A 27,974-nucleotide genomic window follows, 5' to 3' on the forward strand; every position below is an offset into this window, starting at 1 on the left:
GCAGAGAGTGAGGATGCAATGATCATCGCCAATAGCGCAGCAATCTCCTCCCTCGCTTCCCGTAGTAACCTCGGGTATACCCTGTCAGGCCCAGGGGACTTATCTAATGTCCCCATAGTGTACAAATATGTACAGGTTAGGTGAGGGTAGGGGGATAATGTGGGGCAGTGGGCTTAGGTCGGGTGTTCTTTCAGAGAATCGGTGCAGACATGATGGGCCGAATGGCCTCCTTCTGCACGGTAGGGACTTTATGATTCGCTTTGTGCTCTCGTTTGGGACACTAACAGCATTATAAAATTATAAAATGTGGTGATTAATATATTTACCATATTCGTGCTGAGGAACATATTCTGTGGGTGAGGAATAGATTTGTATTAATACTGTCTGCAGAGGATCAAGTGGAGATTCACATATTCAACACAATCGATTCAGTATCGGAAACGCTCAGGATTACACGGGTTCGGGATTGGTGCAGATCTTTCAAATATTAAATAAACATCCCCATACTTACTCATTTCACTCAAGCTTACTCATCTCCCCACCCTCACAGGTAAATAACTAACCTCTTGCACCAACAGCGGGGAATTAAATAATTATTCATTCCATTTTTCAGAAACGTTTCTCGGCATCCATCTTCAGAAACAAAATTAATTTGCCCCTTCTCGGCCATTTCGTTTCCATGTATTATATGTTTTATAGTTTGGTTTGGGGGTAAAAAGCATTGGGTACATTTATGTTCAGATATTTTGGCATTCCTCTGTACGTTATTTGATGCAGGCTGTTATTTTAGAATCACAGAATTTACAGTGCAGAAGGAGGCCATTTGGCCCATCGAGTGCACCGGCTCTTGGAAAGAGCGCCCCACCCAAGCCCACACCTCCACCCTATCCCCATAACCCAGTAACCCCACTCAACCAACACTAAGGGCAATTTTGGACACTAAGGGACAATTTATCACGGCCAACCCACCCTAACCCGCACATCTTTGGACTGTGGGAGGAAACCGGAGCACCCGGAGGAAACCCACGCACACACGGGCGGAATGTGCAGACTCCGCACAGACAGACAGTGAACCAGCCGGGAATTGAACCTGGGACCCTGGAGCTGTGAAGCAATTGTGCTAACCACTGTGCTACAGTTATGTCATTCGTGTCTGACAAGGAGGCGGCAACAATCAATCCAATGTGCAGACGCAAAAAGTTGCGTGAAGTCGTGTCGCGGTCTGGTCAATGATCACATCTCAGGGCAGGACAGTGAGTTGAGATGCTCAGGGATTCTCGATCCAAATGGTTTGTTTGCTCAATCCCTGATTGTGTCCTTCCCATTAGGTACCTGTGGGATCTTGACACCCCTCCCCCCGGTCGCAAAATCAAATCCTTTCACTAATTCCAAACTTCATGCTGCTGTAAAACCTCAGCGGATTTACTGAGCGTTGCTGCTTTTTTGATAACATGACAAATTGTGACAGTAAAGATTCTGAATAACTATATTTACCAGAAATCTTGGATGGAGGGTAGCCTGTGAGGGTGGAATAGATTTGTATTAATATTGTCCGCGGTGAATCAAATGGAGATCCACATTTTTCAACACAGTTGTCTCAGTATTTGAAACGTTCAGTATTGCACAGATTCAGGTTCAGTGTAGATCTTCCAAACATCAAATTAACTTTATCATCATACTCATTTCAATGATGCTAATTAATCTCTCCACCATTCCGGGGAGGCAGTGGCGTAGCGGTATTGTCGCTGAACTAGTAATCCAGAGGCCCAGGGTAAATCCCTGGGACATGGGTTCAAATCCCGCCAGAGCAGATGGTGCAATTTCAATTCAATAAAAATCTAGAATTGAACGTCTGATGGTGACCATGTCAATCGACCCATTGGCGATTGTTGTAAAAACCCATCTGCTTCGATCAAGGGGAGATTCACATTTTCAACACAATCGGTTCAGTATCGGAAACGCTCAGGATTACATGGGTTCGGGATTGGTGCAGATCTTTCAAATATTAAATAAACATTCCTATACTTACTCATTTCACTCAAGCTAACACATCTCCCCCCCCCCCCTCACAGTTAATAACTAACCTCTTGCACCAATAACGGGGAACAAAATAATTATTCATTCCAATTTTCACAAATGTATTCCCGCATCCCTCTCCTGAAACAGAATTATTTTGGCGCTACCCGCCGGCTTCGTTGCCACGTTTTATGGGTGGGATTCTCCGACCCTGCGCCTCCCGCCACACCGCCCCGACGCCGGCTGCCCTATTCTCTGGCACCATTTTCCGGGGCCGGCGGGGATACCTGCCACACTGGTCGGGGGCCGTTGACAGCGCCCCCCCCCCCCCCCCCCCCCCCGGTGATTCTCCGTGCCCGACGGGCTGAGTGGGTGTAAAGTTCTTCCCAATCCCGCCGGCGTGAATTACTCACCTCCCACGCGGTGGGACCTGGCAGGGAAGTGTGCGCGGGGCGGTCCTGGGAGGGAGTGGGGTGGGGGGGGGCGCGCGGGGCCCACGATCGGGGCCTACCGATCTGCGGGCGGGCTGGTTCCGTGGGGGGACTTCTTTCCTCCTCGCCGGGCCCCTGTAGGGCACTGCCATATTGCCCGGGGGGGGGGGGGGGGGTGGGGGGGGGGCATGGAGAAGGGAACCCCTGCGCATGCGCGGAAATACGCCGACCAGTCTGCGCATGCGTGGAAATACGCCGGACGGTCCGCGCATGCGCGAGATTAGTCCGGTCGATCCGCGCATGCGTGAACACGTGCCGGGCCTTCTGCGCCAGCTGGAGCTGGGGGGAACCACTCCAGCATCAACCTAGTCCCCAAGAAAGGTGAGAATTCCTCACTTTCGGAGGCTGTTGTCGCCGGAGTGGATGGCACCGGCTTTCTAGCCAACTTAGCCCCATTATTGCAGAATCCCGCCCTATATGTTTTATAGTTTGGTGTTTTGGGTAAATAGAATTGGGTACATTGAAGTTCAGACATTTTGGCATTCCTCCTTAAGTGATCTGATGCAAACCGTTATTTCAAAACAGTTACGTCATTTGTGTCTGACAAGGAGACGGCAACATCAATCCAATATGCAGACGCATCAAGTTCCGTGCATCCATGTAGTGGTCTGGTCAATGATCACGTCTCAGGGCAGTTCTGTGAATTGAGCTGCTCGGGAATTCCCGATCCAAATGGCTCGTTTGTTCACACGATCCCTGAATGTGTCCTACCCATTAGGTACCTGTGGGATCTTGACCCCCCTCCCCCTTCCCCCGGTCGCAAAATCAAATCCTTTTTCCCATTGCAAACCTCACACTGCTGCACAACCTCAGCGGGTTTACTGAGCGTTGCTGCTTTTTTGATAACATGACAAATTGTGACAGTAAAAACTCTGAATAACTATATTTACCAGAAACCTTGGATGGAGGGTATCCTGTGAGGGTGGAATAGATTTGTATTAATATTGTCCGCGGTGAATCAAATGGAGATTCACATTTTCAGCACAGTTGTCTCAGTATTTGAAACGTTCAGTATTGCACAGATTCCGGTTCAGTGTAGATCTTCCAAACATCAAATTAACTTTATCATCATACTCAAATTTATCATCATCACGTCAAATTGAACGTCTGATGGTGACCATGTCAATCAACCCATTGGCGATTGTTGTAAAAACCCATCTGCTTCGCTGATGTCCTTTAGGGAAGGAAATCAGCCGTCCTTACCCGGCCTGGCCTTCATGTGACTACAGACCCCACAGCAATGTGGTTGACACTTCAATGTCCTCAGGGATGGGCATCAAATGTTGGCCTGGCCAAACGACAGCCACATCCCGTGGACAAATAAAGAAAACGAAAACCATGTGACCGCTAGTTGCTGACCTACCTGCCAATTACCATCAGCTCTTCCTTCATTGCCCAATCAGCCCCTTTTCAACCTGTACCAGTGGGTCATACCTCCCATTGTTCAATCTTTCTTCAACCCTGACACGTCTCGGCCTCTCCAGTCTCCGTTACGGAGTCCTTGTGCTAACATCGCAGCTTCTGGGAGAGGGAAATGTCGAAATGCCTCCCCAGAGACAAGGGGCGCGATTCTCCGATGCCACGCGGCATCGCGAAAGCCGTCGTGAACTCGGCCGAGTTTCATGACGGCGTCGGAGGCCGCTCCTCGCACCCTATTCACCCCCCCCTCCCACCCCCGCTGGGGCTAGGAGCGGCGTTGTGAGAAACTCGGCCTCTGGGCCTTGACGCTTGTGTCAAAGCGGCACGCCGAAAATCACGCGACGGCGGTGCCTAAGTGACGTCAGCCGCACATGCGCAGGTTGGCCGGCTCCAACCCGCGCATGCGCGGCTGACGTCACGGCGGCTGACGGCTCAAACCCGCGCAAGCGCGGTTGCCATCTTCCCCTCCGCTGCCCCGCAAGACATGGCGGCTTGATCTTGCGGGGCAGCGGAGGGGGAAGAGTGCGTCTCTTAGAGACGCCGGCCCGACGATCGGCGGGCACCGATCGTGGGCCAGTCAGCTCCCGAGCACACCCGTGGTGCTCGTTCTTCTCTCCGCCCCCCCACAGGCCCCAAACTTACCTTTCGTGCTATGTTCACGCCGGCAGCGACCAGGTGTGGTTGGCGCCGGCGTGAACAGGTCGGGAACGGCAGGCCGCTCGGCCCATCCGGGCCGGAGAATTGCCGGTCGCCGTGAAAAACGGCGAGTGGCGATTCCACGACACGCCATTTTGGGGGGGGGATGGGAGAATCGCAGGGGGTGCCAGGGCGGCGTGCCGTGATTCGCCCGGCCCTCCAGTGATTCTCCCACCCGGCGTGGGGAACGGAGAATCGCGCCCAAGGTACAAGGCTGGAGAATGTGGTGCTGCGAAACGGCGGGAGGGGCTCAGATCAATCCATTCCATCGCCAATATCACCCCGAGGGAGAACAGCATGTTTAAAGGTTTTGTAGCAAAGTGAATGATTGGGCATTGCGAACCATTTTACACAGAATGTCAACATTGTCCTTTCTCGACATCATAACATAGCAGAATGTGGTGATAAACCCTCTGAATAAATATACTGACCTTTGCTGTAGGAAGGAATGTACCCTGTGGATGAGGAATAGATTTGCATTAATATTATCTGTACAGAATCAAGTGGAGATTCGCACTTTCAACACAATCGATTCAGTATCTCAAACGCTCAGTCATAGACTTTAGGAATTGGTTTCAATCTTTCAAACATTAAATAAACATTCACATTCATACTCGTTTCACTGAAGGTTGTTCATCCCACCACCACCCCCCCCCCCCCCCAGCTCTGCATCTCAGCCCAGCTCTGCATCCTGTCAATATCCTGTTGTGACCTGCAACAGCCCTCGACACGATCTACAACACCACCAACCTTCGTGTCATCGGCAAACTTACCAACACATCCTTCCACTTCCTCATCCAAGTCATTTACAAAAACCACAAAGAGCAGAGGTCCCAGAACAGATCCCTGCGGGACACCACTGGTCACCCACCTCCAGGCGGAATACTTTCCATCAACTACCATTCGCTGTCTTCTTTCGGCCAGCCAATTCTGTATCCAGGCAGCCAAATTTCCCTGTATCCCATGCTCCCTAACTTTTTGAATGAGCCTACCATGGGGAACCTTATCAAATGTCTTACTGAAATCCATATACACTACATCCACTGCCTGAACTTCATCAGTGTGTCTCTTCACATCCTCAAAGAATTCAATGAAGCTTGTGAGGCATAACCTGCCCCTCACAACGCCATGCTGATTGTCTTTAATCAAACTATGTTTTTCTAAATAATCATGAATCCTATCTCTGAGAAGCCTTTCCAATATTTTGCTCACCACAGACGTAAGACTGGTGGGTCTGTAATTCCCCGGGATTTCCCTATTCCCTTTCTTGAACAGTGGGGCAACATTCGCCTTCCTCCAATCATCCGGTACTACTCCAGCGGAGAGTGAGGATGCAATGATCATCGCCAATAGCGCAGCAATCTCCTCCCTCGCTTCCCGTAGTAACCTCGGGTATACCCTGTCAGGCCCAGGGGACTTATCTAATGTCCCCATAGTGTACAAATATGTACAGGTTAGGTGAGGGTAGGGGGATAATGTGGGGCAGTGGGCTTAGGTCGGGTGTTCTTTCAGAGAATCGGTGCAGACATGATGGGCCGAATGGCCTCCTTCTGCACGGTAGGGACTTTATGATTCAATGAAAATGCCTCCGCATGTACAGCCAATACATCACCAGAGAAAAGCAAGCAAAAACCTGGTTGTTAACTTTATTTATGAGTGGTCGTTAATATATATTGGTCTGCTTAATTGGAATATAGAGGCAGATTTACGAAGATAAGATTTCTTCTTTTACTAAAGAACTGCCATAACTGTTAACCGTAAAGTTTTTATTTGTTTCTAATGTGATTAATTCTGTGATTAAATAAAAATTTTCTTTAACATCAAAGGAACCGATTGATCAGAGTCATCTATCCAGGGCTGCAATAATCTTTCCCCATAGTGTTATGGGCCAGAGTTTAGAGAACCCCAAAGTGTATCATGGAACGGAGAATCGCGCCCAAGGTTCAAGGCTGGAGAATGTGGTGCTGCGAAACGGCGGGAGGGGCTCAGATCAATCCATTCCATCGCCAATATCACCCCGAGGGAGAACAGCATGTTTAAAGATTTTGTAGCAAAGTGAATGATTGGGCATTGCGAACCATTTTACACAGAATGTCAACATTGTCCTTTCTCGACATCATAACATAGCAAAATGTGGTGATAAACCCTCTGAATAAATATACTGACCTTTGCTGTAGGAAGGAATGTACCCTGTGGATGAGGAATAGATTTGCATTAATATTATCTGTACAGAATCAAGTGGAGATTCGCACTTTCAACACAATCGATTCAGTATCTCAAACGCTCAGTAATAGACTTTAGGAATTGGTTTCGATCTTTCAAACATTAAATAAACATTCACATTCATACTCGTTTCACTGAAGGTTGTTCATCCCCCCCCCCCCCACCCCACCCCCCCCCCACCCCCCCCCCCCCCCCCCACCCCCACCCCCCCCCCCCCCCCCCACAGATATTTTGGCATTTTTTTCTGTCTGCTCTTTAAAGCAAACTGTTATTTGAAACAATTGTGTCACATGTGTCCGACAACAATCAATCCAACTGCACGTTCTCCCCGCATCTGCGTGGGTTTCCTCCGGGTGCTACGGTTTCCTCCCACAGTCCAAAGGCGTACAGCTTAGGTGGATTGGCCATGATAAATTGTCCTTAGTGTCCAAAAAAGGTTAGGGGGGTTTATTGGGTTAGGGGGATAAGGTGGAAGTGAGGGCTTAAGTGGATAAGTGCAGACTCGATGGGCCAAATGGCCTCCTTCTGCACTGTATGTTCTATGTCACCAGTGAGAGGGTTTGATACTGGGAGACGTAAGATGAATTCATTCTGTCGCCAACGTCACCCCCAGGAAACGTACACCATGCAAAATGAATCCAGCTACATCAATCGAATGTGCAGATGCATCAAGGTGTGGTATTGTGTGAAGCAAATAATGGCATGATGGGAAAACTAGTCAAGTCTTCTTGGTACAATTGAATTTAAACTGAGTTCACATAACCTAAGGCACAGATACAAACAGCCGAGGTCAACTTGACCTGAGAACTGACTGACTCTAACACTCAGATAAGACCCGTTCGTCATGAGACCAGAGGAGTCTAAATATATACGATAAGCTAAAAAACTGTCTCTTCCTGTACTTAAACAAATTTTTCCATCGCTTAAAACAAAGACAAGATAGTGACATGAGACCCGAGTCCTCTAAAGGTCAACAAGGAGACGCCATTGTATGGATTATTACTTATGTTTTACTTTCGATCAAATTCCTGACCAAGCTGTATTCATGTTATCTTGATCCTATAATGTATAAAAATCGCCTTATTCTTCTGTAATATCGCAGACTTGAGACGGACTCAGCAGTTTGTATTTGACTGCCTTCCGACTTCAAGTCTCAGCCATTACTGCTAGCAGTCAGTTCTAATTCGGAAATAAAGTTCAGTTTTGCTTACCTAATGAATGCTGTTTGTATTTCTCTATCACAGTCCGGAAGCGGGGAAAATATTGAATACGACATTTGGCGCTGCGTGAAAAAATCCAATATCCTGAAGTGAGCTTCCATGAGGGACTGAGAAAAAGTGATAAAAACCATGACCGGAGTAAAGAGACAGACGCCGGCACAAGGTAAGATTGACCTTGGTCTCTCTCTCTCTCGGATCTGTGCTGCGACCCCTCATCCCTGTCGGAAGTAACTAAACAGGTGACGGTTCTCGAATCTAAATTTGACTGTGAGTACATTTGTTTTGTGTAATTAGCCGCAGGTCAGGGACCTTGTTGATCTCGTTTTTCATCCGCATCAGATTTATACAGGCTGTCAGTAATTTTTTGGGGTCAAGGACCCTCCAATTTGATTTGGTACCAGAAATTTTGTTTGAGCATTTTTTTTTGCCAGGGGCACATTTTACTGACATTATGCAACAAAACTTTAGATAAAACTAGCGGCAATTCCCCTCTATTTTTCATGTGTTTAGAAACCCCTTCTCAAGAACGTAATATTCAAAGATTGTCTGCAGCGTTGCTTTAAACAATAAATTAGGTAACAATATCTGGCCACTAGGTTACACAGGGATCTTGGAACTTTGACAATAGCATTGATGCAGAATAAAAAGCAATCTGGAAAAAAAAAATGCCGGTTTCAAATTGTTTAATTTTACAGTGGAAAAAAACAGTCCACTTAACGCAACGAACAATCACTATTAATGAGTTTGAGAGATAACACCCGCAAAAAAGGGATTAATGAGTGTGTGAATGGTAAAGCGAAAGATTGGGAGACTTTAAAATTGTAATGTGAGCTTTGGGATAGAAAACAGTCAAAATGATAAAAAGCAATTCGGCAATAACAAATCTCCTGTTAGCAGAAAAGTAGGACTGGCCAATCAGATTATAGGAAAGGAGGATCCTCCCAGTTGCTCTGGCATGCCGATGTTCCCATATTCAGGCGATACTGAAGAGAAGGAGGATTTGAACCCTGGACCCCACCCTCATTTTGCGCTCCCCGATCCTACAATTCCACTTTCCCAAGTCCTGACTCCCACTTCTGATCCCATTACCAATGAAACTCCTGCTAACGTGTCCCCCTTAGCAACACGCACTCGGTCACAGACGCAAGCCGTAAATATCGAACAACCCTTCTCTATGGAAAACATGATAATTGACTAAAAGGTGTTGATTAAAAGATCCACAATAAGGAAATTATAGAAGTGAAGTTAATAAGTTACCAATTTAGAAGCATGCTGGGAATAATGACTAAAGTTTAACATTGCTTTTGAACGAAATTTAGTACATCAGATAATGTAAACTAACTACTGCTTGGAATGTTGTACTGGCCTTATTATGATAACAGAGAGAGAGAGAGAACAGAGAACATTACAGCACAGAACAGGCCCTTCGGCCCTCGATGTTGTGCCGAGCAATGATCACCCTTCTCAAACCCACATATCCACCCTACACCCGTAACCCAACAACCCCCCCCCCCTTAACCTTACTTTTTAGGACACTACGGGCAATTTAGCATGGCCAATCCACCTAACACGCACATCTTTGGACTGTGGGAGGAAACCGGAGCACCCGGAGGAAACCCACGCACACACGGGGAGGGAAGTGCAGACTCCGCACAGACAGTGACCCAGCCGGGAATCGAACCTAGGACCCTGGAGCTGTGAAGCATTTATGCTAACCACCATGCTACCGTGCTGCCCTAATTCAGAAGTGGTTCTTCTGAAGGACAACAAAATGCGTACTCAAATTGTTTTTAAACTAATGGCAAAACATTCATATTTCCTCTTGCAAATGTTCCCAAGCTTTTCCAAAGTTGTTCAGTTCACACTATATCAGTTTAAAAGAAAGTAACTTTACGAATAAGAGTAATTGAAATATGAATAAGTTTTTCATATGAAATATGAAAGACGTAAATGGCATCACGCCAAGTTCTCCGCCCCTTAGATTCTGTAGGAAACATTAACCATTTCAGCAGACAGTTGGTCTTTTCTGAATTGACAAAGAAAAAATACTTCTCAAAGAATAGCTAATGCCTCTAAAATTAATCAGTGCAAATTGACTTAAATGGAATAACACAGATAAAGTTTTCGAAAGAGAATGAAAAATGTTTTTGTTCAAAGTTTGTCCGCAAGGACAAGGGCTGAATCCAAGAGAGAGAAAGAGAGACAGAGGAAGAGATTGAAGGAGAGAGAGAGAGCCAGCGACAAGAGACAGGAACTGTTAGAGATAGCGAAAGAGAGCGAGTCAGGGAGAGGCAGAAATGGAGAGGTAGGCAGATAAAGAGAAAGAGCAACAAGAGTTCCAAAGACAGACAGAGTTATGTAGAGAGGGAGAGAGATAGATAAGAGAGAGAGGGAAAGAATTCATATTTCATTTTGCAGACTTTGACTTTAAAAATTATATTTCAAGCTGTGATTATTTGAAAGAGGTAAAGAGATATCGATGCCAACATGGTCCTTGTTATTACCTGAAACCTTCGCGATAAAAGGTTCCCGTTAACTTTGTAAGGCGGGTGACATAGAATCTTTACGGTATCACCTTCGAGCTGTTAATTGGTTTGTATGGAGCGCGATTACTCCATGATTTAAATTATAATCTCCTGCAGATGCGGATAACTCTGCTTAATAACACATAAACAGGGCAAAAAGCGTGCGGACCCTGACATAAAACATCACACACGTAATTTCCTTAATCAATTGTTAAAATTGTAATCGGAAGGACCATCTGGCATCAGACAAAGTGTGCAATGGGTAAAACTTTAGATACAACTTTTTAAAATGGCAGCGTACTGCAAACGCTGTGTGAACAACTAAAGACCTATCAACAGTAATAGAAGCTCAACAAGTGATTTGGGAAAATAATAGGGCGTCAGCTGCTAAAACGTTAGTTGCTCTATGGAGGGAATATTGTCCAAAATTGAAGGATGCCTCCTTGTTAGCCAGCTGGCAGGATAAAGAATTAAAATTGGGAATAGAATTGACAGGTCAAGTTAGGCTATCCACCTTGATTAGAAAGTTGCTAAAACACTCCATTAGTTTTTGTTCAGGAATATCTGAGGATAACAAATCTCCCAAAATGAAAAAAAGGGGAGCAAAGTCAATACAAGATTACGGTTAGGAACTTAACAATGGATTCTTGTCTAAAATAACTTCAGATCGTTTCAGGCCGTCCAGATAGACTCGGCGGTGGTTCAGTTCATTTGAAATAAAAAGAAATAATAAACATCCAGTAATGTCTCTTTCCAGAAAACTGGTTAAATAGCAAATATTGAAAATTGACTGAAATATGTCCGACTCATGTCCTTTACCCCACAGCCTATGGCGTCAGTCGAGACTTGTGTCACCCCACGTGACCCTTTCTGTTAACGAAGGCTACCATGCCAAGTCCTTGGGATTTCTGGCAGCGGCACTAAGAGGACAAGCTGATCCTTTCCTTAATGGAAGTCCAACCCTTTTCTCACAGGCATTGCACTCCCAGTTAGTGACATTAGCGCCTCCTGGTGGCTCCACCATCATTCAATAAGTTGATGACTTACTCCTTGCCAGCCCTGATTTCATCGCTAACCAGTCTCCATTACCTGCTCATCCGTCTCCATTCATGGGGATATGTGATCCCGCCCACTAAAGTTCATAAAGGCCAACGACAAGTCAAATTTTTGGGTGTCCTAATAAGTGCTACTGATCGCTCCCTGACTCATGAACGCATTACTCCTATACTGCAGACCCCATTTCCTACATCGCCCAAGCAGGTGCGAGCCTTTTTAGGATTAGTGAACTTTTGCAGACAATGGATTCCGAATGTTACTGTACATACTAAAGAATTAACTCCGTACTCCTCTCAACATGCTCCTCTTAAGATTGAACTACCTGATTCAGCAAAGCAATCTTTTATTACTCTGAAAAACGCCCTGGCTACCGCCCCAGCACTAGGATGACCTATGTATGACAGACCTTTTCAGCTGTACGTTAATGTTCTTGATGAATGTGCCACTGGTGTTCTTACACAAGAACACGGTGATCGGCGTCGCCCGGTCGCCTACTATTCTACCAAATTAGATCCTGTAGCTTGCGGTCTACCTCCCTGCACTCAAATTCTTACGGCTGTCCATTTGTTAGTCCAGGCAGCCTCTAATCTAACCCTTCACCAACCAGTACAAGTGCATACTTCACACTCTATCGTGGCTCTCCTAACGTCTCGGCAAACCCAGCATCTGACTCAAGCGCGATTGAGCCGCTATGAGGTTTCACTATTGCAAAACCCCGACCTCTCTTTTCATTATTGTTCATCCTGCTGTGTTCCTCGAGCAGCCCCCCCGATAACCTTGAAGACCCACCACACGATTGTTTGCTTCGGAATCACTTCCTTACCGCACCTCGCCCGGATTTAACAGACAGGCCTATTGATAATCCAGATCTAATTTTTTATGTTGATGGCAGTTCTTCCATTTCCCCATTTGGCGTCCGACAGTCGGGATGTGCTGTGGTAACAGACACTGACGTGCAGGAAGCAGCAGCCTTCCGGACCCCTGTCTCTGCACAAAAAGCCGAGCTATTCGCCCTTACTCCAGCATGTATTTTGGCCACAGACAAAAGTACTAATGTTTACACTGATTCTAGGTATGCCTTTGGCGTGACCCCATGATTTCGGCCGCCTCTGGCAACAGCGAGGTTTTCTCACCTCTGTGGGAACTCCCATTCAAAATGCTCTTTGGGTTAAAAATCTCCTCGATGCTATTCAGCTTCCCCGTCCATTGGCAGTTATTAAATGCATTGCGCACACAAAGGTGGCCACTCCTGTTCAATTAGGAAATGCCCATGCTGATTCAGCTGCTAAAACTGCAGCTTCATCAACCTCTTTAATTGTTCCCAGTGGGGCTAATCAGGCTCTAAACCAGGTACCTGCATTGAGGACGAAGGGCATGCCAGAGATAGCTGAAGTTCAAAATTTACAGAGGGACGCCTCTGATTCTGAGCGAACACTATGGACGTCAATGAGGTGTTTGCACTCCTTGACACGAGACCTCTGGCTGACTCCAGTTGGTCAAGTTTGTATTCCGAATTCTTTATTGCCGGTACTTGTTGATTATTTGCATTCTTACCCATCTTGGCAAGGAGGGAGTGGTACAGCTACTCCTAAAAACTTGGTGGCACCCAGATTTGAATACAGCAGCGCAAACGCGGCTGGATCGATGCGTCATTTGCATGAAACATAATAAGGGTAAAGGTATTAAAAGCCCTCCGGGAACCACCCCTTGCCAGATGATCCTTTTGCTTGTATACAGCTTGATTTTATCGAATTGCCAAAAGCACAGTGCTATAAATATTTAGTAATAATCGATGTGTTTAGTAAATGGATTGAAGCCTTCCCCACCACTAATTGTACGACACATACAGTAGTGAAGTTGTTGTTAACGGAAGTCATTCCTTGTTTTGGGGTACCCAAAATGGTGAGCTCAGACAATGGACCACATTTTGTAGCTCGGATCAATACTGAATTGTGCAAAGCCCTTGTAATTAAACAGCAACTGCACTGCGCGTATCACCCGCAGGCAGCAGGAATTCTGGAAAGAGCCAACGGGACTTAAAAAGAAAAATTATCTAAATTAACTGAAGAAACTGGGTTAAATTGGCTAAAAGTATAACCCTTGGCACTGTTTCACATGCGAGTGACTCCCCATTCGCGGACCGGACTGTCAGCTGCAGAGATAGTCTATGGTCGGCCAATGAGGACTCCCTGGAATGCCCATGGAAAGCCCCTAGAGGGAGTAGACCTCCATGTGATGGGGGAACAAATGCAGAACTATTTGAAGCAATTAACACTTTCTTTGAAGTTTCTTCACTCACAGGTAAAACAGGCACATCTCCCAGTAACAACAGGGACAGCCGTCCCTCGATATCCAGCAGTCAAACCCGGAGACCTCGTGTTGGTAGAAAAACTGGGACAGAAAGAAACTAGGACAACGCTGGAGCGGACCCTTCCTCGTACTACTGACGACGCCAACTTCGGTCAAACTTGAAGGACATGCCAGTTGGATACATCTATCCGATTGCAAGAAGATAGTCTCCAACCCAGACGAGAACACAGGATGAAGATCTTCAGTATAACTTTGGGACTTTCTGGACTATTTAGCCTTAATGGCCACTCGGTAGTAAAAAAAAAACGAACTAAACGAGACCTGCCTTCCAATACCTATTTACATATGTCATATCTTTACGCTGAAAAATTGAATATAAGCAAGTGTTGGGTTTGTACCCATATCCCCGTCCATTCGAGGGAAGGAATACCTCTCCAATCCCTCCCCTTTCATACCACAGAAACAGTTGAATGGATTTTACGACAGAATCAAACAGGCATCAGGGGAGATAGGGGGAATATGAAAATATGCTGGCTATGACATGACTAAATTTTCAGCTTCGTATCAACCTACCTATAATCATGTCCTGACTCCACCCTCCCTCACTGTCCACTCGTATAATGTTCAAGGTTCCATATGTTTTAATAAATCAGGGAAAGGAAAGTTAATGGGGCAAAGTAGATGCAACCTACCAATACAATCCCCTGGATGACATCAGCTGATGATTTTACAGCCTACAATGGAACCTATTTCATATGCGGCACTAAAGCATATCCGTGGCTCCCCATTGATTGGACAGGATCCTGCTTTTTGGGATATGTCGTATCCCAAATGTGTCACCTACCCACCCTTACACACTCCCCCTCGCGAGCAAAAAGAACAATTTCTAAAATGGAAGGGGCAAGGCATGAACGAACTGATCTACATGGCCTCAGCATTGGAACATCTGGCAAATGTAACGGCAACAGAAGCCAGGGACACTCGACAGGCACAGGCCGAGGTCTCAGCTGAGCTAGTGGCTGTCCGGACCGTGGCATTACAAAATCGACTGGCTTTGGATTATCTGTTAGCCTCGCAGGGAGGAACGTGCGCTATCGTAGGCCAAGAGTGCTGTACTTACATTCCAGATGGCTCTGAAAATATCACTAACCTGGCCGACCATATTAAGAAACAGGCTGCTCAAATTCAAGAAATTGGCAGTCAATTTCACGACTATAACCCGCCAGGTTGGCGAGGGTGGTTGGGTCATGGATTATTTGACTGGATCTTTAAGGCCTTTATTCATGTTTAAAGGTTTTGTAGCAAAGTGAATGATTGGGCATAGAACATAGAACATAGAACAGTACAGCACAGAACAGGCCCTTCGGCCCTTGATGTTGTGCCGAGCAATGATCACCCCACTTAAACCCACGTAACCCGTATACCCGTAACCCAACAATCCCCCCATTAACCTTACACTACGGGCAATTTAGCATGGCCAATCCACCTAACCCGCATTTGCGAACCATTTTACACAGAATGTCAACATTGTCCTTTCTCGACATCATAACATAGCAGAATGTGGTGATAAACCCTCTGAATAAATATACTGACCTTTGCTGTAGGAAGGAATGTACCCTGTGGATGAGGAATAGATTTGCATTAATATTATCTGTACAGAATCAAGTGGAGATTCGCACTTTCAACACAATCGATTCAGTATCTCAAACGCTCAGTAATAGACTTTAGGAATTGGTTTCGATCTTTCAAACATTAAATAAACATTCACATTCATACTCGTTTCACTGAAGGTTGTTCATCTCCCCCCCCCCCCCACAGATATTTTGGCATTTTTCTCTGTCTGCTCTTTAAAGCAAACTGTTATTTGAAACAATTGTGTCACATGTGTCCGACAACAATCAATCCAACTGCACGTTCTCCCCGCATCTGCGTGGGTTTCCTCCGGGTGCTCCGGTTTCCTCCCACAGTCCAAAGGCGTACAGGTTAGGTGGATTGGCCATGCTAAATTGCCCTTAGTGTCCAAAAAAGGTTAGTGGGGGGGTTTATTGGGTTAGGGGGATAAGGTGGAAGTGAGGGCTTAAGTGGATCAGTGCAGACTCGATGGGCCGAATGGCCTCCTTCTGCACTGTATGTTCTATGTCGCCAGTGAGAGGGTTTGATACTGGGAGACGTCAGATGAATTCATTCTGTCGCCAACGTCACCCCCAGGAAACACACACCATGCAAAGCACGTGAGAAGCAACCATTGAGCAGCGAGACGGGGCATTGGGTTTTCCGGGTTTGGTTATCGTCACCTTTCACTGAGAGCGTCAACATTATTAGCTCAGTCGGCTTGACGGCTGGTTCGTGATGCAGAGCGAGGTCTGCAGCGTGGGTTCAATTCCCGTGCCGGCTGAGGTTATTCATGAAGGCCCCGCCTTCTCACCCTTGCCCCTCGCCTGAGGTGTGGTGACCCCCCCGGGTTAAATCGGCACCAGTCAGCTCTCCCCCCGCCCCCCCCCCCCCCCCCTCAAAGGAGAAATCAGCCACGGTCATCTGGGGACTATGGCGGCTTTTTAAAAACGTGTTGACTGTCACAAGTAGGCTTGCATTAACACCGACATGAAGTGACTGTGAAAATCCCCTCGTCGCCACATTCCGGCGCCTGTTCGGGTACACGGAGGGAGAATTCAGAACTGCCAATTCACCCAACAAGCACATCTTTTGGGAGGAAACCAGAGCACCCGGAGGAAACCCACGCACACACGGGAGGTGCAGACTCCGCACAGACAGTGACCCAAGCCGGGAATCAATCCCGGGGCCTGGCACTGCAATGCAACAGTGCTAACCACTGTGCTGCCCATACCTGCCGCCCCGTACCATACGGCTTTACCTGACGTTTATTCTTTTTCGATATTATAACACGTCAAAATGGGCAATAAATTGCCTGAATGAATGTAGTTACCGTACTGTTTAGGTGAAAGATATCCTGTGAGGAAGAGATAGAGAAATACAGCACAGAACAGGCCCTTCGGCCCACGATCTTCCGCCGAACTTTTGTCCTAGGTTAATCATAGAATTTTGGACAATTTTTCATGGCCAAACCACCCAACCTGCACATCTTTGGACTGTGGGAGGAAACCGGAGTACCCGGAGGAAACCCACGCAGTCATGGGGAGGATGTGCAGACTCCACATAGACAGTGACCCAAGTCAAAATCGAACTTGGGACCCTGGAGCTGTGAAGCAATTGTGCTATCCACAATGCTACCGTGCTGCCCTTAAGAAGTTAACCTACACTCCATTATTCTACCCTAATCCATGTACCTATCCAATAGCTGCTTGAAGGTCCCTAACGTTTCCGACTCAACTACTTCCACAGGCAGTGCAATCCATGCCCCCACTACTCTCTGGGTAAAGAACCTACCTCTGACATCCCCTCTATATCTTCCACCATTTATCTTAAATTTATGTCCTCTTGTAATGGTGTGTTCCACCCGGGGAAAAAGTCTCTGACTGTCTACTCTATCTATTCCCCTGATCATCTTATAAACCTCTATCAAGTCGCCCCTCATCCTTCTCCGTTCTAATGAGAAAAGGCCTAGCACCCTCAACCTTTCCTCGTATGACCTACTCTCCATTCCAGGCAACATCCTGGTAAATCTCCTTGCACCTTTTCCAAAGCTTCCACATCCTTCCTAAAATGAGGCGACCAGAACTGCACACAGTACTCCAAATGTGGCCTGGCCAAGGTTTTGTACAGCTGCATCATCACCTCACGGCTCTTAAATTCAATCCCTCTGCTAATGAACGCTAGCACACCATAGGCCTTCTTCACAGCTCTATCCACTTGAGTGGCAACTTTCAAAGATCTATGAACATAGACCCCAAGATCTCTCTGCTCCTCCACATTGCCAAGAACGCTACCGTTAACCCTGTATTCCACATTCATATTTGTCCTTCCAAAATGGACAACCTCACACTTGTCAGGGTTAAACTCCATCTGCCACTTCTCAGCCCAGCTCTGCATTCTATCTATGTCTCTTTGAAGCCGACAACAGCCCTCCTCACTATCCACAACTCCACCAATCTTCGTATCATCTGCAAATTTACTGACCCCCCCCTTCAACTCCCTCATCCAAATCGTTAATGAAAATCACAAACAGCAGAGGACCCAGAACTGATCCCTGCGGTACACCACTGATAACTGGGCTCCAGGTTGAATATTTGCCATCCACCACCACTCTCTGTCTTCTATCGGTTAGCCAGTTTGTTATCCAACTGGCCAAATTTCCCACTATCCCATGCCTCCTTACTTTCTGCACAAGCCTACAACGGGGAACCTTATCAAATGCCTTACTAAAATCCATGTACACTACATCCACTGCTTTACCTTCATCCACATACTTGGTCACCTCCTCAAAGAAGTCAATAAGACTTGTAAGGCAAGACCTACCCCAAACAAATCCGTGCTGACTATCCCTAATCAAGCAGTGCCTTTCCAGATGCTCAGAAATCCTATCCCTCAGTACCCTTTCCATTACTTTGCCTTCCACAAAAGTTAGACTAACTGGCCTGTAATTCCCAGGGTTATCCCTATTCCCTTTTTTAAACAGGGGCACGACATTCGCCACTCTCCAATCCTCTGGTACCACCCCTGTTGACAGCGAGGACGAAAAGATCATTGCCAACGGCTCTGCAATTTCATTTCTTGCTTCCCATAGAATCCTTGGATATATCCCGTCAGGCCCGGGGGACTTGTCTATCCTCATGTTTTTCAAAACGCGCAACACATCTTCCTTCCTGACAAGTATCTCCTCGAGCTTATCAGTCTGTTTCACACTGTCCTCTCCAACAATATGGCCCCTCTCGTTTGTAAATACTGAAGCAAAGTACTCGTTCAAGACCTCTCCTATCTCTTCAGACTCAATACACAATCTCCCGCTACTGTCCTTGATCGGACCTACCCTCGCTCTAGTCATTCTCATATTTCTCACATATGTGTAAAAGGCCTTGGGGCTATCCTTGATCCTACCTGCCAAAGATTTTTCATGCCCTCTCTTAGCTCTCCTAATCCCTTTCTTCAGTTCCCTCCTGGCTATCTTGTATCCCTCCAGCGCCCTGTCTGAGCCTTGTTTCTTCAGCCTTACATAAGTCTCCTTCTTCCTCTTAACAAGACATTCAACCTCTCTTGTCAACCAAGGTTCCCTCACTCGACCATCTCTTCCCTGCCTGACAGGGACATACATATCAAAGACACGCAGTACCTGTTCCTTGAACAAGTTCCACATTTCACTTGTGTCCTTCCCTGACAGCCGATGTTCCCAACTTCTACACTTCAATTCTTGTCTGACAACATTGCATTTACCCTTCCCCCAATTATAAACCTTGCCCTGTTGCACGCACCTATCCCTCTCCATTACTAAAGTGAAAGTCACAGAATTGTGGTCACTACCTCCAAAATGCTCCCCCACTAACAAATCTATCACCTGCCCTGGTTCATCACCAAGTACTAAATCCAATATGGCCTCCCCTCTGGTCGGACAATCTACATACTGTGTTAGAAAAGCTTCCTGGACACACTGCACAAACACTACCCCATCCAAACTATTTGATCTAAGGAGTTTCCACTCAATGTTTGGGAAGTTGAAGTCACCCATGACTACTAACCTGTGACTTCTGCATCTTTCCAAAATCTTTCTTCCTTTCTTTTTCTTTTTTTTGTTTTTTTTTTAAATCTAGAGGTGATGTCAGGGAAGGCAGTACAATGCTCCTCCTGCAGAATGTTTGAGGTGAGGGACGCCGTCAGTGTCCCTGCTGATTTCATCTGTGGGAAGTGCACCCAACTCCAGCTCCTCAAAAACCGTGTTAGGGACCTGGAGCTTGAGCTGGATGAACTTCGGATCATTTGGGAGGCAGAGGGGGTCATAGATAGGAGCTTCAGGGAAGTAGTTACACCAAAGACTGGAGATAGATGGGTAACTGTAAGAGGGACTGGGAAGAAGCAGTCAGTGCAGGGACCCCCTGCGGTCGTTCCCCTGAGTAACAAGTATACCATTTTGGATACTTGTGGGGGGGACGACTTACCAGGGGTAAGCCATGGGGTACGGGCCTCTGGCACGGAGTCTGTCCCTGTTGCTCAGAAGGGAAGGGGCCAAAGGAGTAGAACATTAATAATTGGGGACTCAATAGTCAGGGGCACAGATAGGAGATTTTGTGGGAGCGAGAGAGACTCATGTTTGGTATGTTGCCTCCCAGGTGCAAGGGTACGTGATGTCTCGGATCGTGTTTTCCGGGTCCTTAAGGGGTAGGGGGAGCAGCCCCAAGTCGTAGTCCACATTGGCACTAACGACATAGGTAGGAAAGGGGACAAGGATGTCAGGCAGGCCTTTAGGGAGCTAGGATGGAAGCTCAGAGCGAGAACAAACAGAGTTGTTATCTCTGGGTTGTTGCCCGTGCCACGTGATAGTGAGATGAGGAATAGGGAGAGAGAGCAATTAAACACGTGGCTACAGGGATGGTGCAGGCAGGAGGGATTCAGATTTCTGGATAACTGGGGCTCTTTCTGGGGAAGGTGAGACCTCTATAGACAGGATGGTCTACATCTGAACCTGAGGGGCACCAATATCCTGGGGGGGAGATTTGTTAGTGCTCTTTGGGAGGGTTTAAACTAATTCAGCAGGGGCATGGGAACCTGGATTGTAGTTTTGGGGTACGGGAGATTGAGAGTATAGAGGTCAGGAGCACAGATTTGACTTCGCAGGAGGGTGCCAGTGTTCAGGTAGGTGGTTTGAAGTGTGTCTACTTCAATGCCAGGAGTATACGAAATAAGGTAGGGGAACTGGCAGCATGGGTTGGTACCTGGGACTTCGATGTTGTGGCCATTTCAGAGACATGGATAGAGCAGGGACAGGAATGGTTGTTGCAGGTTCCGGGGTTTAGGTGTTTTAGTAAGCTCAGAGAAGGGGGCAAAAGAGGGGGAGGTGTGGCGCTGCTAGTCAAGGACAGTATTACGGTGGCGGAAAGAATGCTAGATGGGGACTCTTCTTCTGAGGTAGTATGGGCTGAGGTTAGAAACAGGAAAGGAGAGGTCACCCTGTTGGGAGTTTTCTATAGGCCACCTAATAGTTCTAGGGATGTAGAGGAAAGGATGGCGAAGATGATTCTGGAAAAGAGCGAAAGTAACAGGGTAGTTGTTATGGGAGACTTTAACTTTCCAAATATTGACTGGAAAAGATATAGTTCGAGTACATTAGATGGGTCATTCTTTGTACAATGTGTGCAGGAGGGTTTCCTGACACAATATGTTGACAGGCCAACAAGAGGCGAGGCCACATTGGATTTGGTTTTGGGTAATGAACCAGGCCAGGTGTTAGATCTGGAGGTAGGTGAGCACTTTGGAAACAGTGACCACAATTCGGTGACCTTTACGTTAGTGATGGAAAGGGATAAGTATACCCCGCAGGGCAAGAGTTATAGCTGGGGGAAGGGCAATTATGATGCCATTAGACATGACTTAGGATGTGTTGGTTGGAGAAGTAGGCTGCAAGGGTTGGGCACACTGGATATGTGGAGCTTGTTCAAGGAACAGCTATTGCATGTTCTTGATAAGTACGTACCAGTCAGGCAGGGAGGAAGGGGTCGGGCGAGGGAACCGTGGTTTACCAAAGAAGTGGAATCTCTTGTTAAGAGGAAGAAGGAGGCCTATGTGAAGATGAGGCATGAAGTTTCAGTTGGGGCGCTTGATAGTTACAAGGAAGCGAGGAAGGATCTAAAGAGAGAGCTGAGACGAGCAAGGAGGGGACATGAGAAGTCTTTGGCAGGTAGGATCAAGGAAAACCCAAAAGCTTTCTATAGGTATGTCAGGAATAAAAGAATGACTAGGGTAAGAGTAGGGCCAGTCAAGGACAGTGGTGGGAAGTTGTGTGTGGAGGCTGAGGAGATAAGCGAGATACTAAATGAATACTTTTCGTCAGTATTCACTCAAGAAAAAGATAATATTGTGGAGGAGAATGCTGAGACCCAGGCTATTAGAATAGATGGCATTGAGGTGCGTAGGGAAGAAGTGTTGGCAATTCTGGACAAGGTGAAAATAGATAAGTCCCCGGGACCGGATGGGATTTATCCAAGGATTCTCTGGGAAGCCAGGGAAGAGATTGCTGAGCCTTTGGCTTTGATTTTTAGGTCATCATTGGCTACAGGAATAGTGCCAGAGGACTGGAGGATAGCAAATGTGGTCCCTTTGTTCAAGAAGGGGAGTAGAGATAACCCCGGTAACTATAGGCCAGTGAGCCTAACGTCTGTGGTGGGTAAAGTCTTGGAGAGGATTATAAAAGATACGATTTATAATCATCTAGATAGGAATAATATGATTAGGGACAGTCAGCATGGTTTTGTGAAGGGTAGGTCATGCCTCACAAACCTTATCGAGTTCTTTGAGAAGGTGACTGAACAGGTAGACGAGGGTAGAGCAGTTGATGTGGTGTATATGGATTTCAGTAAAGCGTTTGATAAGGTTCCCCACGGTCGGCTATTGCAGAAAATACGGAGGCTGGGGATTGAGGGTGATGTAGAGATGTGGATCAGAAATTGGCTAGTTGAAAGAAGACAGAGAGTGGTAGTTGATGGGAAATGTTCAGAATGGAGTTCAGTTATGAGTGGCGTACCACAAGGATCTGTTCTGGGGCCGTTGCTGTTTGTCATTTTTATAAATGACCTAGAGGAGGGCGCAGAAGGATGGGTGAGTAAATTTGCAGACAACACTAAAGTCGGTGGAGTTGTAGACAGTGCGGAAGGATGTTGCAGGTTACAGAGGGACATAGATAAGCTGCAGAGCTGGACTGAGAGGTGGCAAATGGAGTTTAATGTGGAGAAGTGTGAGGTGATTCACTTTGGAAAGAATAACAGAAATGCGGAATATTTGGCTAATGGTAAAATTCTTGGTAGTGTGGATGAGCAGAGGGATCTCGGTGTCCATGTACATAGATCCTTGAAAGTTGCCACCCAGGTTGATAGGGTTGTGAAGAAGGCCTATGGTGTGTTGGCCTTTATTGGTAGAGGGATTGAGTTCCGGAGCCATGAGGTCATGTTGCAGTTGTACAAAACTCTAGTACGGCCGCATTTGGAGTATTGCGTACAGTTCTGGTCGCCTCATTATAGGAAGGACGTGGAAGCTTTGGAACGGGTGCAGAGGAGATTTACCAGGATGTTGCCTGGTATGGAGGGAAAATCTTATGAGGAAAGGCTGATGGACTTGAGGTTGTTTTCGTTAGAGAGAAGAAGGTTAAGAGGTGACTTAATAGAGGCATACAAAATGATCAGAGGGTTAGATAGGGTGGACAGCGAGAGCCTTCCCCCGCGGATGGAGGTGGCTAGCACGAGGGGACATAGCCTTAAATTGAGGGGTAATAGATATAGGACAGAGGTCAGAGGTGGGTTTTTTACGCAAAGAGTGGTGAGGCCGTGGAATGCCCTACCTGCAACAGTAGTGAACACGCCAACATTGAGGGCATTTAAAAATTTATTGGATAAGCATATGGATGATAAGGGCATAGTGTAGGTTAGATGGCCTTTAGATTTTTTCCATGTCGGTGCAACATCGAGGGCCGAAGGGCCTGTACTGCGCTGTATCGTTCTATGTTCTATGTTCTATCTGTTTCCCAATCTGTTCCTCCACATCTCTGCTGCTATTGGGGGGCCTATAGAAAACTCCCAACAAGGTGACTGCTCCTTTCCTATTTCTGACTTCAACCCATATTACCTCAGTAGGCAGATCCCCCTCGAACTGCCTTTCTGCAGCTGTTATACTATCTCTAATTAACAATGCCTCCCCCCCACCTCTTTTACCATCCTCCCTAATCTTGTTGAAACACCTATAACCAGGGACCTCCAACAACCATTTCTGCCCCTCTTCTATCCAAGTTTCCGTGATGGCCACCACATCGTAGTCCCAAGTACCGATCCATGCCTTAAGTTCACCAACCTTATTCCTGATGCTTCTTGCATTAAAGTATACACACTTCAACCCATCTCCTTGCCTCTCCTTTGTCAGTGTTACCTTCCCCACTGCATCACTATGTGCTTTGGCGTCCTGAATATCGGCTTCCTTAGTTGCTGGACTACAAATCCGGTTCCCATTCCCCTGCCAAATTAGTTTAAACCCTCCCGAAGAGTACTAGAAAACCTCCCCCCAGGATATTGGTGCCCCTCTGGTTCAGATGCAACCCGTCCTGCTTGTACAGGTCCCACCTTCCCCAGAATGCGCTGCAATTATCCAAATACCTGAAGCCCTCCCTCCTACACCATTCCTGCAGCCACGTGTTCAACTGCACTCTCTCCCTATTCCTAGCCTCGCTATCACGTGGCACCGGCAACAAACCAGAGATGACAACTCTGTCTGTCCTGGTCTTTAACTTCCAGCCTAACTTCCTAAACTTGTTTATTACTTCCACACCCTTTTTCCTACCTACGTCGTTGGTACCAATGTGCACCACGACTTCTGGCTGCTCACCCTCCCCCTTCAGGATCCTGAAGACACGATTCGAGACATCCCTGGCCCTGGCACCCGGGAGGCAACATACCTTTCGGGAGTCTTGCTCGTGACCACAGAATCTCCTATCTATTCCCCTAACCATTGAATCTCCTATTCCTATTGCTTTTCCATGCTCCCCCCTTCCCTTCTGAGCCCCAGAGGCAGACTCAGTGCCAGAGACCTGGCCGATGGGGCCTTCCCCCAGTAGGTCATCCCCCCCAACAGCATCCAAAACGGTATACTTGTTTTGAAGGGGAACGGCCACGAGGGATCCCTGCACTGTCTGCCTGTTAGTTTTCTTTCCCCTGACTGTAACCCAGCTACTCTTGTCCAGTACCTTTGGTGTGGCTACCTCCCTGTAACTCTTCTCGATAACCCCCTCTGCCTCCCGGATGATCCGAAGTTCATCCAGCTCCAGCTCCAGTACCTTAACACGGTCTCTGAGGAGCTGGAGCTGGGTGCACTTCCCGCAGGTATAGTCAGCGGGGACACCAGTGGTATCCCTCACCACCCACATCCTACAGGAGGAGCATGCAACTGCCCTAGCCTCCATCCCCTCTTACTTTACAGAATTAGCTGCCCTGTAGACCAACTGGACCTCTGCCCTCTGCTCCCAGTCAGCTGTACTCTAAACTCCTGGCTCCCTTCACGCTCTTTGATAAATATAGGAAATGAAATGTCAGGAGCACCTTACTCCCTCCTCACCTAACTCCCTCAGTCACCAAACTCTCACTGTAGCACTCAAATGCCACAAGTTCAGCACTCTAGTTCAAACAAAGTCTGCACTGTAACTAGCTCCTATTTATGCTGTGCCTCTAGCCTCTGAAAAGTGGCCTAATGCAATTAACTAATTAACAAGCTCCAGCTGCAAGTAAGTCCAAGGTTAGAACCTTGTTTAAAGCTGATTCAAATATTCACCTTCTTATAGACCAAACAGCAACTTTTAAGTTAATTAACTAAATAAAATAAATACTAGACTTTAAATAAAAATGAACCCTTATACTCCCTCAGTCACCAAACTCTCACTGTCCACTCAAATGCCACAAGTTCAGCACTCTAGTGCAAACAAGAATAGGTTGTGTGTTAATATTCTCTGCACAGAATCAAGTGGAGATTCACATTTTCAACATTGTCGATTCAGTGCCTGAAACATTCAGGGCGCGATTCTCCGCACTCCCGACGGTGCGGAGAATAGCGTGGCGCGTAAAATTTTACGGCCACGCTGTTCCGACGCCCTCCCGCTATTCTCCCCCCACCCCCCACGCCCGACTCCCGACACGAATCGCTGCCGCCGTTTTTTTACGGCCGGCAGCGATTCACACCTGATAGATGGGCCGAGTTCCCAGCCGTTTATGGCTGTTTTTACGAACGGCAAACACACCTGGTCTGGCCGTTCGTAAAAACGGCGGGAACAACTCGCTTTTTATAACCATGGCACCGATTGGCACGGCAGTACCACGGCCGTGCCAAGGGTGCCATGGGCCCGCGATCGGTGGGCACCGATCGCGGGCAGCAGGCCCGATGCCCGCGCACTATTTGTCCTTCTGCCGCCCCGCAGTATCCATTCGTGGGGCGGCTGAGGGGCATCCCGGCCCGCGCATGCACGGGTTTTGCGCAAATACGCGATGACGTCATCCGCGCATGCGCGGGTTGGAGTCTTCCAATCCGCGCATGCGCGGCTGACGTCATCTGACGCGTCAGCCGGCGCTAACTCGGGCAAGCGGGCTTAACGAAATTCGTTAAGCCCGTGATGCCGGAGCTTACGGCGTCGGGATGCTAGCCCCGACCGGGGACCAGAATCGGTTCCCGGTCGGGAAGGGGGGGGGCTGGCGTCAAACCCGCCCGGATTTGACGCCAGCCTTACGATTTCTCCCGGTTTGGGAGAATCGCGCCCATAGTCTTACAAGGATTAGAGAATGGTGCAGATCTTTAAATCAACATTGCACAAGTACTCATTTCATTGAAGTCTATTCAGCTCCCCACACTCACACACGAATAAGGATTATAGAATAGAATTCCTACAGTGCAGAAGGAGGCAATTGAAATGAAAAATGAAAATTGCTTATTGTCACGAGTAGGCTTCAATGAAGTTACTGTGAAAAGCCCCTAGTCGCCACATTCCGGCGCCTGTTCGGAGAGGCTGGTACGGGAATTGAACCGTGCTGCTGGCCTGCTTGGTCTGCTTTCAAAGCCAGCGATTTAGCTCAGTGTTCTGCCATTAACACAATCTAATCTCTTTCTGTGCCGCTATTAGCTACCTTCTTAGCCTTAATCACCCCCATTTACATTCCTCTTTGCCGATCGGGCGGCACGGTAGCACAGCAGTTAGCAATGTTGCTTCACAGCGCCAGGCTCCCAGGTTCGATTCCCGGCTGGGTCGCAGTCTGTGCGGAGTCTGCACATCCTCCCCGTGTCTGCGTGGGTTTCCTCCGGGTGCTCCGGTTTCCTCCCACAGTCCAAAGACGTGCAGGTTAGGGTGGATTGGCCATGATAAACTACCCCTTAGTGTCCAAAATTGCCCTTAGTGTTGGGTGGGGTTACTGGGTTATGGGGATAGGGTGGAGGTGTTGACCTTGGGCAGGGTGCTCTTTCCAGGAGCCGGTGCAGACTCGATGGGCCGAATGGCCTCCTTCTGAGCTGTAAATGATCTGTAAATGATCTATGGTAAAAGATCTGGAATTAGAATTCTCAGGCTGACCATTGTCAATTAGCGCAAAAAAAATCTGGTTCACGAGGTAGGGAAATCTGCTGTCCCTACCTGGTCTGGCCTACGTGTGACTCCAGATCCGCAGCAGATGCCTCAGGGAAGGGTGATAAAAGCTGGACAAGCCAGCGAAGCCCACACCCCTTAAACAAATTAAAAACATGTTTTTTTTCCCTCTTTTTTTTTAAAATTTAGATTACCCAATTATTTTGTTCCAATGAAGCGGCAATTTAGCCTGGCCAATCCACCTAACCTGAACATCTTTGAGTTGTGAAGGCGAAACCCACGCAAACACGGGGAGAACGTGCAAACTCCACACAGACAGTGACCCAGGGCCGGGATTCGAACCCGGGTCCTGTGGTGATATGATTTGCATAGCTGTCTGCCATTGGTGCAGAACACCGGCTTACCATTGGCCCTGATCGGTCATGTGCCTCTCGACCGATTGGTTGAGACCAGTCATGTGACGGCTCTCCGATTGGTCCAGAGGCTGAGTTAACCACGCCTCCATACCGAGGTATAAATAGTCGGAACTCCCGGCGGTCGTCCATTTTATTATAGACAACCGCAGGGCTAAGTTCTAGCTTATTAAAGCCTAACTTTTGTATAGCAACTCGTCTCTCGTGCAATTGATGGCTCGTCAGGTCCTCAGCGCCGTGAGGCAGCAGTGCTAACCCACTGTGCCGCTGGGCTGCCCTAACAAATTAGAAACATGATTCCAACATGGCAAAATGTGACAGCAAATTCTCTGAATAAATATATTTACCATAACCTTGGTACGGATTATATCCTGCGAGGAAGGAGT

The 27,974-nt window shown here is 47.4% G+C and overlaps 1 long non-coding RNA gene across 1 annotated transcript; it reads right to left on the reverse strand.

Annotated features, from left to right (window-relative positions):
* Nucleotides 1–329: 329 nt before the first annotated feature.
* LOC119958436 lies at nucleotides 330–27,960 on the reverse strand. The gene is made up of 7 exons (XR_005459024.1): nucleotides 27,936–27,960; nucleotides 15,550–15,573; nucleotides 6,789–6,812; nucleotides 5,054–5,077; nucleotides 3,398–3,421; nucleotides 1,495–1,518; nucleotides 330–350 (listed from the first exon to the last, which is right to left on the reverse strand). It is a non-coding gene; the product is annotated as an uncharacterized LOC119958436 (long non-coding RNA).
* Nucleotides 27,961–27,974: the final 14 nt, after the last annotated feature.

This window comes from Scyliorhinus canicula, chromosome 29, assembly GCF_902713615.1.
Source record: "Scyliorhinus canicula chromosome 29, sScyCan1.1, whole genome shotgun sequence".
In the NCBI taxonomy this organism is placed as follows: Eukaryota; Metazoa; Chordata; class Chondrichthyes; order Carcharhiniformes; family Scyliorhinidae; genus Scyliorhinus; species Scyliorhinus canicula.